We start from the raw sequence: 19,312 nt of genomic DNA on the forward strand, positions 1-19,312 counted from the left end.
TGCAAGAATTCATAGCATCTTTTTTGAACATCAGAAACCTGGAAACAATCCCACTTTAATGTTCCATCATGCGGACAACTGTATTCCTAAAAGACAATTCTTCAAAAGCAGAATCAGGGAACAGTGAATCTTCTTCATCAGAGTCTACAGCAAGAGGAAAGTGAATCTGGGAGGGGGTTGCCAAAGACTCTTCACCAGAATACAACTCCTCATCAGATGAATTAGAATCTCTAGGTCTTTTAGAAGGGGGGGGCACCAGGTGGCAGAAGCAGGGACAGACGGGTGTTTCAGGGCCATAAGGACAGTAAAGTCCTGTCACTATTTGTGAGGATCATTACCCACAAAAGCCATGTGTTTGTTGTTTCTTTTTGAAGGAATATCTGCTTCCAGAAATCTAGGGGGTTCAGACCCATGCCTGGATTTGATGAGAATATCAGGCACCACCTCTTCCCTAACTAATAATTTAGGGAATCCCCCTAGGATCCTATTCTCTAATTAATATTTGGGGAATCCCCCTAGGTCTCCCAATATAATCACCTGTGGTTCCCCCTCTACATCTGCACCAAATGTATGCACAGCCTTGACGGACCTGCTGGTAGACAGCTTCATGTCAGCCTCCAAATGAATCACGGCAGAGGGAACTAATATTGGCACCAGAATGTCCTCAGATTCTTCATCCATCCTGGAGATGTCCAGTCTGTGCTGACAGCAACAGGATCAGCATGTGCCTTATTTGCTTTTTTTAAGTGGCAGCTGAACTTTGGGGTGGGCAGATACGACCATGGTACCCTGTGTGAAAAACTTCAGATATTAGTTTTCTAAATAATGAGAGAGGGATGACAGATGACTGCAGAGTGTCTTCGGGACAAACACCTAACAAATCTCACACTGTATACGGTGGTGCATAGCGCCCAAACAAAAACGTCACCGTTTGTATCTGTCTCTATGGGAGATCTACTTCTATACTCACATTTTACCTTCCTGCATGACATGAAAACAAACAATAAGGAGAAAAAAAAAACCCTGATAGGGAACTTATCTTTCAAAGGTTCAGTAGATAAATCAAATCATTAAACAGCATACACAATGAATTCACAGATAGCATTTGGACTGGCAGCAAAGAAGTTCTGAGAATTAGGCTTCCATAGGTCACATATGCACCTTATGCCTTTGTGCATAGGACACACTTCTTAAGTACAACGCCTGGAAGGTGTAAAGGCTTTGGTATGCTGGCAGGACATTTGGCTATCCTGGGCAAGATATCCCAAGAGTAAAGAATACTGCAACAGTGATAAGAAAGGACCTACAAGGATGTCTTGCTTGCCAGACTGGTGGTAAGAAAGGTCTGAGAATTGTGGCATCCATACATCCATTATGTACAAGCACAAAGCCCTCATGTCTAGGTCTAAGGTCAGACATAAATGGATCACAAGGAGGGAGCACCTGAGCTTTGGTATACTGGCTGGATGTACAGTATCCTTGACAGGACTCATCCCATAGTTCAGCAATACTAAAACAGTTATCTAATGATGAACATAAATAGATATTCAGACTGGAAAGTTGTATTCCAACAACAAGTGCAATTAAATCTAACTTTCCAAATGCTTTGTGCTACTTAGAACTAACATCGGACAGGCTAAGTTTATCTTCTAAGAGAACTGTATTTTAACACATACTTAAATCCAATATTCACTTTTCTAGATCTCAATGCAACATAAAGGGAATGCTGTACTGATGGAGTACACTATCCTTTGTTTAAGATGTTAATGTGAAATCCTTCCTACCAGCCTGATACTTTCTTGTTGGGTGCTCAGGTAGAAGTAAAGAACCCAGAAAAATACTGACAAAATGAAATGAGAAATTTCCTTATTGCACTACCCAATAATCCCTTGCCAGTAAATATGTGCATGCAATCTCCAAGCTATGCGTGAGTGACAACAGCGTGCAAGCTGGCTGACACCACACACCTAGTCACTACTTATACCAGTTGTGCAAATTGATTTGACTTAAAAATCATTATATGAATACGGATTTTTCTTCAGGCCTTCACAATCTGGCAAAAATTTAAAAAAAAAATCAGGAAACAACCACAATTCAGTACTATTCAAGACATTAATAACATAAAACAAGCAATTTACTGTGTAAAACATTTTACAATGGAGCCTGACATATTGCATCCAAAATCATTTAGTTTTGAAAATAAAGACTTCAGATACATCTATGTATATTTGAAACTGGGTCCTGACAAAGGGGAATGTATTGTGTTCTACAAACAGTAGTATTTCTATATTCCAAAATGTAGCTGAATAAGATTTCTTATTTATTTACCATAGTAAAATGTTTTTAAAAAGGGAAAGCGCAGAGAGCTGTCTCAAAAATTAATATGAAACAAACGTAAATGTTTAGCTATTAAAATGTGTCTCAGAAGGTATACTGTATGACACTATCATGTAACGGGCTCCATAATATTACACTGCCTCAGCCACCATTTCTGAACTGAACGCGTATGACGTACCTTTTGACGACTATTATCAAGACAAAAAAGCATACTGCTTGATGAAACGTTAGCCTGACAATAACATACATAACAGTTTTGTTAGTGAAAAGACAACAGATGCAGTATCTCCTCTTCAGATTCCTAGGACAGAAAGTAGGAGGCAAAGAGGTCTTACATGCTATGATATTTGATCAGGCTAAAGGACTACATTATGAGCACCTACTGTGAGAACACCACACAAAATAAAATCAAATTTCCATTTAATATAAAGATAGCTTTGAATTCACAGTGGGACTCAGCCAAACAATTTGCTAAAATTAGAGTCCTTTCCGTGCACAATTAATGTCCAGTGCACTTGAAGGAAATATTCAGTGCAACTATTTTCCCATTCAGGTACTGAATAAAAATACATTACTAATCACTTAGACTTTATCTGTTCTTTTTATGCGACAAATGGCACTTTGTTTTAAGTATGTGGTTAATCTAAAAATGCACATTATTACTGATTCAACTTCAATTTAGCCTCTTTAATAGAAAAATAGACCTTAATTTATACAGCATTATAACAGATGTGCATACGAAAGCAAGCTAAATTCTTACTAATCTAAAGTTAATGCTTGTCTAAGTGAGAACACATATGCCAATTTAACATTTACAATTACAAACATAGTAAATTGGAATCATTTGCATAAAACAGACTGAAAGTGGGGTCAAGAGAAAAACAATCACTCAGATTCTTAACGGATGAATATGCAGAATGCATACTGGCTTATGATTCCTAATTTCGGGAAAAGAAACAATTCCAAAAGAATTAAACTAGTTTAGGTGCCATTAAATACACCAAATGAGTAAAAATAAGATCAAAAGTGAACACTGTGCCTATTATCCTGTTGGCACAGAGGTTGTGCTCTTAAGTGAGCTGCCAAAAGTTAGCACTCAGCTGTCATCTTCACCATAGAAACAATGGCTGAGTGGGGAAGGAATGCTGGGCAAAGGCAAACAACTTATACCACCCTTGACCTCAGCAACTCTGATACAGGCACTTCCCCATCCAGTAACCATTTGAAATGTCAGGACCCACTACTGCAACTGCCAAAATATAGAGACTGAATGGCAGAAAGAACAGACTTACATATACTTAGTCTGAGATGCTATTTCTCAGAATATTCCCTCTTCCCCAAGGTATGGCAAATCGGAGTTGGTATATATGTTTTTTTTTTTGGGGGGGGGGCTTGCACCTGAGTTTCCTCCTTGCAAAGTGAAGTTTTAAGGAGAAGAGCAATTTTCGATATGCACTCTTCTCTTGTGTTTTTGGTCTCTCTCTCTTTTTTTTTTTTTTTTTTTACAGCTTTTTGGCACTCAGCATTTCAAGTGCCGACATTTTGATAGGGAGCCCTTGCAGCCTCCTGTCTTGATTACTATAATGTACATTACCTTAGGTTTTCAGAGAGTGATGACCTTGACTACCACTGCTTGCAGTAGATGCAAAATTCTACTGCCATAATTCTAAATGCTACATCTCAGGTCAGGCATATGATTCAAGTGCTGCAGGATTTGCACTGGTTACTGTATGTGCAAGGTCACTCATTAAAATTGTGGTCGCAGCCTTCCAGGCCCCAGACAGTCTAGGTGGTGACTGTCTGAAAGAGCTGCTGATGCGCTATACTTTCCTAAACTACATAGGTGAAAAAAATGAGACATTGATGGTTATTCCCAGGCCTCACACTGAAACTTTATGTACGCATTTATTTGCCTAGCTTGTACCAGCCCTCTGAAATCAACTATCTTCACTGTTAACTCTTTTGTAATACCAATGCATCATAAAAAAGACCCCTTAGACTCCATCTGTTAAGAGGGTATATTTAAAGCCACAAAGAAAGTATGCTCTATTACCTTTATAATATACTACACTGGCTATCTGAGATTACAGTTTAAGTCATACAAGAATTCTTAATGTAACAGAATTTTTAACTGCTGTTTATTTCTTCTGTTGTTTTATGTACCCTTCTTAGGCTATACGTGTTGTAATAAATATATAAACATGTTTACAGTATTTATATTTTGAAGAGTTGATTAACCACTGGAAAGTGCTTACTTTAACTAGAGGGCTAGAACGAAGAGCTTTCATAACAGATTGATAAAAAGTAGAAATAACTAAGAATAAGTACCGGTGCCTGAACAAAATGTTAACAAGTTTATTTAGTGCTTTTGTCCAAACACAATTCAACTGGACTTCTCTAAAATACACATAATACAAACTACTTCTATTTTAAAGAGAAAACAGATCCATGTGACCAAAATCACACATTTTAAAATTTTACATACATCTCAGGTGTATTATTGCGATTCCTTACATTTACGCAGCCCTAGAAATGCACCAGCATTCAGTTCTGTTGCCAAAGCAATTCCTTTTCGTCCAATAAGGATTCAGAATTAACTCTAACATGATTAATGTGGACATGATCTAACACAGTAAAAAACAACTTTGTTAAAACCATCACATGTAATCCCATATCTGACCAGTGCATTTGTTGTATCCCTACAACTAATCACATATTGATGTTCTTTGATTCTTTTATTTAAAAATGTAATAGATCTGCCTACATATACAAGCAAGTACAATACGTGCAGAATGTAATGCAAACTTACAACAATTAAAATGTTCTTTTATACAATATGACAGTGTCATAAATTATGCAAATTAATAAATAAATCTAAACTGTGTACACATTCCACATTTGAACATTCCTTTTGGCCTACTGTGAATGAGGACAGGCTTATCAAGGTTTTCAAAAATAGATTTTAAATTCCTTGCTTTCTTGTTTACAGAATAAGGTTCTTGCTCAATTATTTTTTAATTGGTCATTTCCTAAAACAATTTCCAAATATTTTTTTTTTAACAGTACTGCTGTCAATACTATGCACACATTGCATTTTCCTTATTGAACCTTCTGTTTGATTTCTAGAATGCAATCAGTTGTATAATTAATAGGTCTGCAAATGAAACAGCAACCATTTATTACCTCATCAAAAAAAGAATTCGACAACTTGGCTGAGCAGCCTCTAATCAGAAACATAGAATGGTATTCATAGTGTGAAGGATGAGGCATACAAAGAAGGAAAAATGTTGGTGTGTGTATTTTATTTCTAATATGCTGTTATTACAAGATGGATTCCTGAGTGTTTTCCACTATGCATCTGATGATTTACTTCCTGCCTAGTATTAGAAACTGCCAACATACCAGATACATGTCAGATTCCCCCTCAGTGACAGTTCCCGCCAGGGTAACTGACAACTCCTTTACCATATCCTTTTGTACCCTAGTGAAATGTGCCAAAAAGTTCAAGGACCTGATGGAAAAGGTTGATGATGCATAGACCCGCTTCCCAAATCTGTCCATCTCCCTGGACTCCCGGTTCAGGGGATGGACAGTGGAACTTTCTTCAGCTAGTTCTTTTTAGTGGCGGCCACTTCCACCATGACATCTACTACTAAGCCCTTAGCCCAATACAGTTGGTCAACTGGAGCAGTAAGGATTTTGTTAGGTCTCCAGGGGACTGGTTCCACAGAGTCAGGAGCCTTCCAAGCCTGCTTGAGCAATAAATTTAATTAAACTGTCAGCAGGTGGGGTCACCTAGGAGGTGGATGGGCATGCACCAAAGGCCTGCAAGTACACAGATTCCTCTGAAGATGGGTCTTTGGACTTCCAATCACCCCTTTGTTTCCGGATCTTCAGAATGACTTCAAAGGAGACATCTTCAGGGGTGACTATGGGGAACCCTATGCATCACTGAAATCCATGTCCTCTGTGATGGATTCTTCAGGAGAATCCAGGTGTTTCCTCTTACACAATCTCTTCTGAGGGGGCTCCTCAGTGGAGTTGAGGAAGAGGGTGTGCCTTTAGAAGGCCAATCTTGCAACCGTGGTGCATTCTGTCTGAAGGTAGAGGTTGGTGGTTGAACTGAAAAAACTGGGGTCCAATAATTCAGGAGCCACCTGAGACAATGCAGTGGCAAAGGCAGGACCTCTGAGGAGGAACAAGAGCCGGGAAGCGAGACCGACAAACTAGTAAGTGGGGTCATACACACACCTGTCCCCCCCAAGAGCCCCACCTTACAGACTGGAACCAAAGACAGGTCCTCAGCCAACACGTCCAAAAGAGACACGGTCAGCCCCATAGAAAAACTTGGAGCCGGCTTGAATCCCCCGGGCCCGATGGTGAGCACACAGTCTCCGGGACCCAACAGTGCCAAAGACACTGAGGAAGCCAGATCTAGACCTGGCACCAAAGATAGAAGTGCTGTCGGTGGCGAAGCCATTGGTAACTGAGATGTTGAAGTCAAGAGCTCCAAGGCCTGTGTCGAGGTTAGAGGAGAGTAAATAGCGGTTGATGGAGAAAAACCCTCTGCACCAGAAGGGAAAGGGGTGAGAAGAGGGCGGGAGACCCTGGGCTGTCAAGATCTCATCCACCAACTTAATAATATCAACCTCAGAAAGACTTCTGGTGGAGTGCATGGATAACCCCGAAGGCAACACTAGTCTGTCCAGGAATGGACTATGAAGCTAGCCATGGAACGGGTCCACAGATGGGAATAGATATGCCTGGGTTCTGTAGATACCAGTAATTTCAACACTGTCTGCTCTATTGGGGGAAATAGGCACAGATGTCGGAGTCATGGTCAAGGTTGGAGCCAAGATAGTGGAAATAGTTATCGTAGCTAGTGTAGAAGGCACAGATGAAGCTTTTGGTGTCGAAGATTTAGACTGGTCTGACAGTCTAGGAGTCTTAGCTTTCAGTTCTGAAGATGCATGTTTATGCTTGACAATTGGTGCCAACAGAGACATTGGCACTGAACCAGATGATTTTGATCCAGAACCCAGAGGTGATTGGTCGGCCTTGGACAAGGGTTCTTCAAAAGGGGCTTTAAGAAGCCCTTTGAGAATCAATCTGTTCTTCCTTTCTGCCAGAGTTCTATTACTGAAACCCTAGCAGATGGAATAGTCCACACTCAAAAGGGGAACACCCAAACAGTAAATGCAAAATTCATGGTTGTCTGTGTTTGGCATTTTCCTGCCGCACTCTACACATTATTTAAATCCCGCAGTGGAGCTTTTCGGCTTTTCTGCCATATTCCTTGACAAACAGACAGGAAAGGCAGAAACAGAAAGAAAAGGGAAGTCTGAAAAAGGAAGTCAATCACCCAAAGAGAAAGAAAGGAAAAAATCTACCAACAATGGTAGACAGACTACCAATGGTAGAGAGAGAGAGAGAAAGGGAAAGGCTACCAACAATGGTAGGGTTGAATTTACCAAAAGTAAAGGAAAACAGCACACTCACCAAGGGTAGACTGAGAGAAAATGACAGAAAGTATTAGGAGTTAAATAGAAGGATAATAACAATAAAAATATACTTAGCTACAAGAGAGATGGCTGACATGTCTTGTCATAAGAGCAGCAAACGAGATCTGGGGTAATGTGGAGAGAAGCACTGTGGGTAGACTTACAGCTTGAGAGATTTTTGGCTGATGCGAGCTATATAATGGCTGGATCAGTTCCAAGGATCGGAACCGTAACCCACAGGTCAAGAATAGATGAATACCAACAACATCAGATCAAAAGTTATGTATTCACCATAGTGATTCACCTATGTTGTCTGTTTTCATCCTTCCTCAAATGATGAGGGTCTCGGATCAGATTTCAATCACTTCTAAAGACTTTGGCTCTATAGCTCAAGCTCCTCCTCTATAACTTGAATTCCCTCAGATCAAGTTTGCCCTCTATTCAGCCTATAATACTGACCACAGCACACAAGTGAGTAATAATACAGTATAATTACAAATAAAATTCCAGTTAGACTGCAAGAAAACAAGAAAAGAAAGAAAGAATGAAAGAGTATAAAAGACTAGAAAGCAGGCAACGTGACATGCCTCAAGTCGAACTAGAAGACCTGAAAATTAAAAATTCCAAATTGGAAGGAGGTTGGAGGGTGGGAGGTTGAGGAACAGAATGCCCATAAGGACAAGGATAACATGTACATCCAGGAGGACGAAAAGAAAAAGGAAGAAGACCCCTTCGACCAGGAGAGGAAGAGCTAGAATAGAGGGGGATAGGACAGAGGAAGCGAATACTGCAACAGTGAAAGGAGATCTACTATTATGGTAAGATTTTACACAACTGTACTGTCCTTCCATAGGGTCTATGTTGGATGATCGAACTTTCAAAAGTTCGACTGTCATATGGTTGACACCATACAATTGAATTTTTGGAAGTTCAAACGTTTTAATGGAGATCTCCATACAGTGCGGAATGGTAAGATTTCCCTTTTCTGCACTGTAGTGCGATCTTGGAGTTGGTACATTTAAAGAGTGGGGGATGTGGGGGGTTTAGGGGGGCTTTCCCCCTCATTAAAACATTCAGGTACGTTATTTGTGTAGTTTATTTTTTTTATTAGATTTCCTAACTTTTAAAAGTTCGATCATATGGTGTCGACCATTTGACAGTCGAACTTTTGAAAATTCGATTATCTAATATAGACCCCTTCCATATCACTGTTGCAGTATTCTTTACCTAAGGGAGAGTACAAGAAGTCAAAAAGAAGCCTAGGAAGAGGAAGACACAGAACAGCCCTCTACAAACCCATGCCGGAGAGCCATGGCAAGCCTGCCTTGGCCCCAAAAATAACATCCAGCTTGTAATGCTTAGTGAAATTATGAACAGAGGACCAAGTAGCAGCCTCAAGGATGTAAATGATATCCAGACCCTTGAAAAAAGTACCAGAGGGGCAACTATATGCCAATGAGGAAAGACATGAAAAAAAAAATAACAAAAAGAAATGGCCTTAGAAATCCAGGAAGAGATGGTTTTCTTAGAAATAGCCAAATCCAACGTCCTGGGATGAAAGGAAACAAAAAGCTGCTCAGATTTGCAAACTTTAGTTTTATCCAAATAATATCTGAGCTGTCTATGCAAATTCAAGGTGTGAAGAATCTTCTCACTGGCAGACTGTGGAGAAGGAAAAAAGGAAGGAAGATGAATAGACTGATTAAGGGACAACTCATTGATGACCTCGGGCATAAAAGAAGGATTAGTACAAAGAGATACCTTGTCTCTGTGGAAAACTAAGAAAGGAGAAATAGCCATGACAGCCTGAAGTGAGACGCAAAAGAAGAACAGTCTGCCAAGTGCAATTTTGAAAGGAAGATGAAAAAGCAGGCTCAAAAAGAGCCTTTGTCAATTTTTCAAGTACAAAACTGAGGTCCCAGGATGGCAGAATAGGCTTACTAGGAGGCCTAATATGAAGGGCACCTTTGAAAAGTTGCTTTACCTCAAACCTAGAGGCAAGAGGAGGAGTCAGGTGCAGAGAAGCAGAAATTGCTGACAGGTGAGCTATAACTGAACAAAATGCCAACCCAGCACGCAGTAGATCATGCAAATAGGACGGAATCAGAGGAACCCCACAGACAGTGGATCCTGATGGCAAGAGAAGCACCAGACAGAAAATTGCGTCCATTTGGACATAATATGATTTCCTGACAGTGGGTTTCCTGGCCTCCTGCAGAACCCAAAACATGCCCTCAGAAAAGATGTGCCTGAAAAGGATCAAAACCGTATTACCTACAACAACAGTTGAAGAGTATATAAGTGAGGATGGACAGGAGATCCCTTGTCTTGTGAGAAAAGATCCACCCAGTGAGGCAACTTGTGGTGATTGCCATACCTCTCAACTCTCCAGATTTTCATAGAATGCCCACATTTTTCCTCATATTTTTGGTCTGTTCCTCATAAAAAAGAAGTTATGTTCTTACCATAACGTTCCATGTGGAGTGTTCATCTCACCTTTGTTCTTACACACGGGTTCGGAGCCGATCCTCGGGTCCGAGTCGGCCGCATAGCAAAGCTCTGCATCTTAGAGAAGCTCGAGACCAGGCTATATCCCACAATCCTCCCTGCCATTACTCAGATCTAGTTTGCAAGCAAACCAGACTAACAATAAACCTGAGGTGCTAAGGCTACATACTGCCACAAAAATTCAGAGACACTATCTCACTGACAAATTAACTAAACGGTAACGAAATATACCCTATGAGGTAAGAGGTAATATACCCGGAAGAGGTAAAGACATGTGGACCAGACTCTAGTCCTACTCGTTCTTCCAAACACGTGAGGGAGGGAAGGGGGGGGATGTAAGAACAAAGGCGAGATGAACACTCCACATGGAACGTTATGGTAAGAACATAACTTCTTTATGTGAGAGTGTTCAATCTCGCCGTTTGTTCTTACACACGGGTAGCGTCCCTAGCTCCGTCACCCTGAGTGACTCATGGAAGAACGTTCCTGAGGCACAGTGGAACCAAAAGATGTCCTGTCTTTGGAGGCTTTGTCAACTCTATAATGAGCGATGAAAGTATGTGGTTTAGACCACGTGGCTGCTGCACAAATCGTGTCCAAAGGCAGGCGAGCTGCATGAGCCAAGGAAGTGGAAATGGATCTAGTAGAATGGCCCTTAGGTTTGGTGGGCAAGGCCTGATTCGACTTAGAATACACAAAGGCTATACAATCAGTAAGCCATTTAGAAAGCGTACGTTTTGTAACTGCCATGCCCTTTTTATTGTCTGCAAATGCAACAAAAGTTGATCTGTTTTTCTGTAATCCTTAGTCCTGTCCAAATAAAATCTTAGCTGTCTGTGGACATCTAACTTGTGCAGCATATATTCCAACTTGCTGGTATGGTTTTTGAAGAAAGTAGGGAGTTCAATGGACTGATTAATATTTATGACAGAACATACCTTAGGAAGGAAAGACGGGTTTGTTCGTAAGGAAACTCTATCTGGGTGGAAAATTAAGTAAGGTGGTTTAATTGATAGTGCTTGCAGCTCTGACACTCTCCGAGCTGAAGTAACCGCTACAAGAAAAAGAGTCTTCCACGACAAAAACTTCAGGAGGCAAGAAGAGGCTGGTTCGAAGGGTGGCAACATTAGTTGTGACAATAACAAATTTAAATTCCATGGGAATAAAGGGTCTCTGACAGGCGGTCGAAGATGGAAGGAACCTTTCATAAAAGCCTTACAAAGCCTGTGGGACATAATAGAAGAACCGTCCTCACCAACATGGAAGTTGGATATGGCCGCCAACTGTACTCTTAGTGTGGAAGTAGAGGCTCCTTTGTGGAAAAGGATGGATAGAAATTCTAGAACTTTATGTAAAGGAGCAACCAGGGGTCCATGTGTTGGCTAGATGCCCAGTACACAAAGCGTTTCCATTTACTCTTGTAGAGTTTTGTAGTGGAAGCCTTATGAGAGGCAACCAAAATGCGTTGAACTGCCGGAGAAAGTAGATCAGACCTGGCTAGGCGGGGAAGTGGAGCAGCCAAGCTGCTAGTTTGAGGGATAGAAGAGACAGGTGAGGAACTCCCGACGAATGTGTCAGTAGATCTGGTACTGGGTCCAGGATCCACGGTTCCTCTGTTTGATGGGCTCGAAGAAAGGGGAACCATATCTGTCGAGGCCAGAATGGGGCTATGAGTATAATTGTCCTTTCCAGGTTCATGGCTTTCTGAAGAAATTTGGGAATCAAGGGGGTAGGTGGAAATGCATATAGGAGACCCGGGGGCCAATCGTGTATCAGTGCGTCCCTGGGGACATCCCCTGGAGGGGGTAGAAGGGCAAAATAGCTTCTGTATTTGGTATTCATCGGGGAGGCGAATAGATCGCAGCAAGGCTGGCCCCATTTGCGGAAAATTCTTTCCGCCACCTGCAGTTTGAGGGACCACTCGTGAGGTAACAGGATGGCTCTGCTCAACCTGTCCGCAATGACGTTGGATGACCCCGGGATGTGCGTTGCTATCAGAAAGCGACCCGTGGACTTTGCCCATTGCCAAATTCTCATGGCCTCTCTGCATAATGGGTAAGATCTGGTTCCCCCTTGTTTGTTTATGTACCAGACTACAGACATGTTGTCTGTCTGAACTGCTACGGTTCCTAGAGGTAGGAGGGTTTGAAAGTGTTGCAACGCCAAGAACACTGCCCTCATTTCCAGAACATTTATGTGCAGGTTGTACTCCATGTTGGACCATTCCCCTTGGACTGTTCTCCCCTGAAAAAGTCCCCCCCATCCTATCAGAGAAGCGTCCGTGGTTATCGTGGCCGTCGGATTCGGTAGAAAATGGATGACCCATAGTGAGATCCTGAATGGACACCCACCATGAGAGGTCTCGCTTGCAAGAATCTGTTATCAGAATCTCGTGCGTTAGGGGTAACTGCTGGAACGACCACTGCGTGAACAGCAGCCATTGGAGGAGCCTCATGTGCAATCTCCCCATAGGAACTGCAATCAGGGACGCTGCCATGAGTCCCAAAACCTTCAACACCAATTTGGCCGGGGCTTTCCTGCATTGCAGTAGAAGAAGAACCTGTTCCTTCAGGGATGAAGCCCTTACTTGTGGGAGCTTTACCAGTGTTAAGCGCGTATCTAGGTCTGCTCCGATGAATGAAATATGCTGTGAGGGCAGTAAGGCAGATTTTTCCAAGTTTATGGAAATCCCTAGGTGGGAACAAAGGTTGACTGTATAGACTCTGGCTTGTATGAGGCGACGCTCGGTGGTGGCGGTGAGGAGCCAGTCGTCCAGATAGGGAAACACCCGGAATCCTAGACATCTCAAGTGAGACGCTACCACTGCCATGCATTTGGTGAATACCCTGGGGGCTGAGGTGAGCCCAAAGGGCAGGGCTCGAAATTGAAAATGACTGGCTCCCAACCAGAAGCGCAGGTGATCTCTGGACGGTCTGGCCATCTTGATGTGGTAGTACGCGTCCTTGAGATCTATCGAGCACATCCAGTCGTCCTTCTGCAAAAATGGAAGGATCGATTGAAGCGTGACCATCCGAACTTTTCCTTCTTCACGAAGGTATTGAGATTGCTGAGATCCAAAATGGGTCTCCAGTCCCCTGTCTTTTTTGGAACTAAAAAGAACCTTGAGTAAGTTCCGGATCCTTTTTGGTCCACCGGGACTGGCTGAATGACTCTTTTTTTGAGCAGCTTTGAAATTTCTATTGCTGCTGGGCCTCACAGACGGGGTGGCACATCTGGAAACCTTCTTTGTTGGGGTGGAGTTGACATAAAGGGGATTTTGTATCCTCTGGTTACAATGCTTTTTACCCAGGAGTCTGAGGTGAGAGTTAGCCAGGCCTGTGGGTATAAAGCAAGCGACCTCGACTGCCTCCAGAGCAGGACAGTCGGGCCCCCATTCAGGAGTGCTGGAAAGGCTTACCAGGGATAGGATCCCTGTCGCCTTGGTTCTGCGGACCCCCTCTGCCGCCGGGGCGACGTCTTCCATGTGTGCCCCCCCCTCTGCCTCTGGGGGGGGGGTCACTCTGTGTGGCCTGGAAAGATCCCTGAGTTCTACGGAACCACATTTTTCCGCCTCGTTGCCCTTTGGGGTACGGTCTAGATGGAACAGAAAAACAGACTCCGACAGCAGACAGAGTCTTTCCTTCTTGCTCACACCGAGTTAATGTCTCTTTCACTTTGGGCCCAAAAAGAGTGACACCATCAAAGGGGGCGTTGGCGAAGGAAGACTTGAAGGCTTCCGCAAATGAGCACAGCCGCATCCAGGATTGTCTTCGTAGAGCAATCGCTGAAGCTGTGGCTCTACTCGACCCTTCAGCCACATACGAGATGAGCCTCATGGACGAGTTCACTACGGAGGTAAGGGTGTTAAGCTGTGCTGTTACCTTATCTGAAACAGCAGCATCTGTGTTACCCTGGAGGGTATCTCCCAGCTCCTTGATGAGATCCCTCTGTAGACGTGTAAAATGTGTCAAATAGTTTAGCGAACGCATGGAAAAAGTCACTGAACTAAAAACACACTTCCCGTATCTGTCCATAGTCCTAGAATCCTTATTAGGAGGATGAACAGAAGAGGAAGACTCCGACATCTCCTTTTTAGTGGCTGCAGCCACCACCATAGCGTCAACCGGGACTCCTTTGGTGAGATAAGTCTTGTCCTGGGGAGCGGTAATAAATTTGCTTGGTTTTTGAGGGACCGGTTCCACTGTGTCCGGTGTCTCCCATGCCCTTCGAGCAATCAAATCCATTAACTCATCGAAGGGCGGAGTAACCCAGGAGGTAGAAGGTTGAGCACCAAAAGCCTTCAGCAACACCGACTCGTCCTCAGTAGGGGCTAGGGACTGCCAATCACCCCTCTGTTTTAAAATCTCCAAGATGTCCGCAAATGAGACATCCTCGGAGGGGGATTTTGGAGACCCCTCTGACTCATCCAAGTCAGTGTCAGAAGTTAGAGATTCCTGTGGGGAATCTAAGTGCCTCCTCTTGCACAATCTTTTCCTCGGAACCTCATCGGAGGGGGATTCCGGTGAGGCCTCCGAGAAACAGGGGGCACCCTCTGGGGATGGCTGAGACAATGGTGCTCCACGCTTTGGATGTGTCGTGGGAACAGAAACAGAGAGCGGCTCCTTAGGGGAGGGAGAAGACGCGTCCGATGAAGTGGTTGTCTGTGTAGACAAAATCTTCCTCATAAGGTCAAAAACCCCTGAACCTCGGGTCGAGGACTCCCCCGGTTCCGAAGAACATGGAAGAATCCCAGACACGGGGCCCATGGGTCTCGACCCCGAGGACGGAGCCGAGCCAATCTGCGCCGAGGCCCCGAGAGGGAGAGTCGGCACCGAAAGGTTGGTACGACTTTCGGTCCCGGAACCAAGGAGAGATCGTCGACTCCGCGACTCACCTATAGGTTCCGATGGAGTCGAGGTCAATGGTGTAGATCGTGCAATGGACGGTTTTGGCACCGAGGGCTCCACTATCATCGGCTCATCCTCTTCCGGCTCCGAAGACTGGATGGGTCTCGAAGGAGGACCTGTTGGAGATAAGGGAAGGCCTTCTAGTTTCGACACCAATTGGGAGGAAACTGCAATCAACTTGGAAAGGGCCGTGTTCTCCATAAGTTTCTGCACGACACGATCCACATCAGTATCGGATAATGGTCTGGAAGATCGGGTCGAAGGGGCCGAAGATGGCACCGACCGAAGAATGGAAGGTGGCGGTAGTTCCGACATGGTTCCAAGACCTGGGGCTCAGTGAGAGATAAACGTTCGATGCTCGGCCCCGAAGTCTGTGGAACCGGCGAACGAACTTTAGAAGATGGACTCGGAGCCAATGACATGGGCTCCGACATCTTCGACCCTTCGAGGACTTAGAAGCCTGGTCAGACTTGTCCAAGGCCTCCTGGAAAGCAGGCTTAAGAAGTCCCCTGTCTATAAATTTCCTGCGTCTATCTGTCATGACCCTCCCACTGAAGGAATGGCAAATAGAGCAATCCTCTTGCAAGTGGAGAGGGCCAAGACAGTAGACGCAGGAAGTGTGGTTGTCAGTGATGGACATTTTCTGCCCACACTGACACCTTTTAAAGCCAGACTTGGCTTTCTCAGACATAATAAGCAATTTCACTGTAAAAAAGAGAAAATTTAACACTAGCTATAATTAAGAGGAAAAAATATAGCTATAGGTTATAGAAAGGCAGGCCCCAAAGGAAAACCTATAAAAAAAAACTAACTACACTACACACACACACACACTATAGTATCAGAAACTAAATTTTCAATAACTATAAGAACTATAAGAACTATAGAACTATAAGAACTTTTAACAAAAAAATAACTATCTTATCTGTCTAATAACAGTTTTCTCTGGTCCGAGCTCTCTGAACGATGTGACCCGTTGCAGCGGCAAACTAGATCTGGGTAATGGCAGGGAGGATTGTGGGATATAGCCAGGTCTCGAGCTTCTCTAAGATGCAGAGCTTTGCTATGCGGCCGACTCGGAGCCGAGGATCGGCTCCGAACCCGTGTGTAAGAACAAACAGCGAGATTGAACACTCTCACATAGTAGTGTTTTTTCTGGCAAATCAATGGGATGATTTGAGGATTGAAGTTGCTAAATACTGACATACATTTGAGTTTCAGAATTCATATCCTTCAGAAAATGTATGTTAAAACAAACCCTGTTACTCTAGCAACTTTATAAGTTTATAACAGCAATATTTAAAATCTGTCCCTATTTTTGGGCCTTTGTCCAGATTTCTTGCACTAAGAGGTTGAGAGTTATGGTGATTGCCCTTGGCAAAATAAGAAAGAATGGGGAACCAATGTTGTATGGGTCAAAAGGGAGTTACCAGCAAGATTTTGGGACAGTCCTACCTGATCTTGTGCAAACTCATGGCAACAGACGAAGGGAAGGAGTACAGAAACATCCATTTCCAAGAAAAAGACAGGGCATCCATTTTCCAAGCCAGATGACTTGGGACTCTGGAACAGAATAGAGAAAGTTGTCTGTTCAGAGTGGAGGCAAAAAAATCTATCTGAGGAATACCCCACTGATGGACAATGTCCAGGAACACATCTCTGTGATGCACCCATTCAAAAGCTTGTGTGTTGGACCTGCACAAGGAGTCTGCCACTAGATTGTGCTCCGAGGGAATGTAAACTGCCTGAAAAGTCACTTGATACTGGGTAGCTAGATCTCAGACCTGAACAGCATGTCTGCAAAAAAGATAAGATCTTGTGCCCCCTTGTTTGATGCTATACCACATCACTGTGGTATTGTCTGTGAAAATATTGAGGGGGCCCAAAATGAAAGAGGGTATGAAAAACCTAAAGAGCTAAAAGCAGTCTTCATCTCCTTTATACTGATGTGGTCTGACCTATGATTAGGAAGCCAGAGACCCTGAACCTTAAGGAGTCCACAGGAGGTACCCCACCTCCCATCTAAGGTGTCTGTAAAGAGCTCCTGAGTTGGAACTGGAGCTTGAAAAAGAAGCCCAGAGTTGAGTAAAAGCTGATGAACCCACCCCTGAAGCTTGTGCTTCAGACAGGGAAGGAAAGATACCAGGAAGTCCAAGGGGTAGCAAAGTTGAGTCCACACTGACTTGAGGTACCGCTGAAGCTTCCTCGTGTAGACGCTAATGAGAGGGAACATGGGAGTGTTGGAAGCCAAACACGTGAGAACCCTGAGAAATTCTCTGCCCAAGACAGATGCCAAAGGAAGAAGGGACTGAAGAAAGACAATAAGAGACAGAGCCTTGGAGACAGGCAGAGATTCCAGCATGGGAAAATATGGTCCTGGGAAGGTGTCAGAACTGATTTCTAGAAGTGTATGGTGAACTCCAGATTCTGTAACAGACAGGTAGTGAATTTCAGATCCTGAAGCACAGTGTTGGAGGAAGGAGCTTGAAAAAACTTGTCTAGTTAGAGAAAGATCTAAATTCCTCGAATCCTGCAAAAAGCAATGATAGGAGCTAGGGACTTAGTGAATAACCTTGAGGCAGTAGAGGCCAAAGGGCAAAGCAGAGAAATGAAAATGCAAGGAAGAGACAGGGAAATGTAAAAATTTCCTGAAGAGAGGATGGATGGATGGTGATGTGAAGGTGTCATCCTTGAGATCCAAAGATACCAGAAAGGCCTGGGATAGAAGAAGAGGAAATAATGTCTGTCGATTTAACATCCAAAAGGAAGGAATCTTGAGAAAGGTATTCAGCCATTCAGACTATCTGCAAATATACAGAGCTTAGTATATTTTTTTTGGTTATAGAGTTTGTTAATTGTTGCTTTGATCTCTGTTGAAACTGTTGTCTCACTGTTCTGAGAGACTGATCGGCAAATATACAGAGCTGAGTATATTTTTTTTGGTTTTAAAGTTTGTACTGTTAGTTGCTGCTTAGATCTCTGTTGAAACTGTTTGTCCCACCCTCCCTATTTTTGGCTTGTAGTATTTGGTGGCTTTTGCATTTGCCTGCCCCACTGTAGATTTAATCTGGGATACTCCCCCAGTCCCATCTCTTTACCACATTCTACCTAATAAACTCTTTCTGCACTTGCTTTTAGTCCTTTTTAATTTAATTGCATTTTGAAACGGTGTCTGGTCTAATACTGCTGCATACTCAAGTGCGCTAGCTTGCACTGAATGTGAATTGTTTTTGCTACTTTACTGTAAAAAAAAAAAAAAAAAAAGCTGTAAGCCTGTTTCCTACCTGTCCTGTAACTAGTGTTCCAGATACAGATTTGCTGTATCCAGGACTGTATGTAAGCTTCTGTGCCCCCCAAGCCTTTCTGTGTTGGAGGGAAGCCTTCTAGCTTATCAGTGGGAGTGGTAAGCACTAGGTAACCTGTCTACCACATAAGGAGTGGTTCTGGCCCAGATATTGTAGTTATTGGCCGTTTGGGCAATGTTCCATCTCTCTCAGCTTTCTGATTGGAAAGCCTGCACATTTGTTTCTGTCCTGTAACTCGTCTAGTGCAGATACAGATTCTTAGTTTTAGCGCTTAAATTTGCTTATTCATGCTCAGCACTTGTTTAGAACTTGTAAGCACTAAATAAGCTACTAATTACTATAGCACTCAATCTTCCTCATTACCTAGAGGAAAACAGTTTTTGTACTTACTTTTCTCATTTGCTTAGAGAAAAACAGCTCTTGTACTCACTTTCCTCACTTATCTAGAGGAAAATATTTTTTTATTCAGGCATGTCCAAGGGTCAGCTCCCAGTGTTCTCTCCTGTCTATCTGATGAATCTGGGCATCTTGAGGCAATGTAGAAATTGCCTCATGTACACAGACAACCCTCTCCTCCTACCACCCAACACTACAACCTGTTAGAGATGCACTTATCTATCCAAACTGGAGGTAAAGCTCTCTCCAACCAAGACTGAACTTGACAGTCATGAGGAGAAGGTAAACATTTGCACCACACCACACTCATCACACAGTCTCACTAAATCTACACCACCAAAATCCACACATAGTAACA

At 43.2% G+C, this 19,312-nt stretch overlaps 1 protein-coding gene across 1 annotated transcript in view; it reads right to left on the minus strand.

Annotated features, from left to right (window-relative positions):
• The window catches only part of LOC122808473 (jhy protein homolog), a 908,782-nt gene that overhangs the window by 815,673 nt on the left and 73,797 nt on the right, over positions 1 to 19,312 (minus strand). The gene's annotated exons all lie outside the window — the stretch shown is intronic.

Source organism: Protopterus annectens, chromosome 8.part0 (assembly GCF_019279795.1).
Source record: "Protopterus annectens isolate FY-2018-M chromosome 8.part0, PAN1.0, whole genome shotgun sequence".
Taxonomy (NCBI): domain Eukaryota; kingdom Metazoa; phylum Chordata; order Ceratodontiformes; family Protopteridae; genus Protopterus; species Protopterus annectens.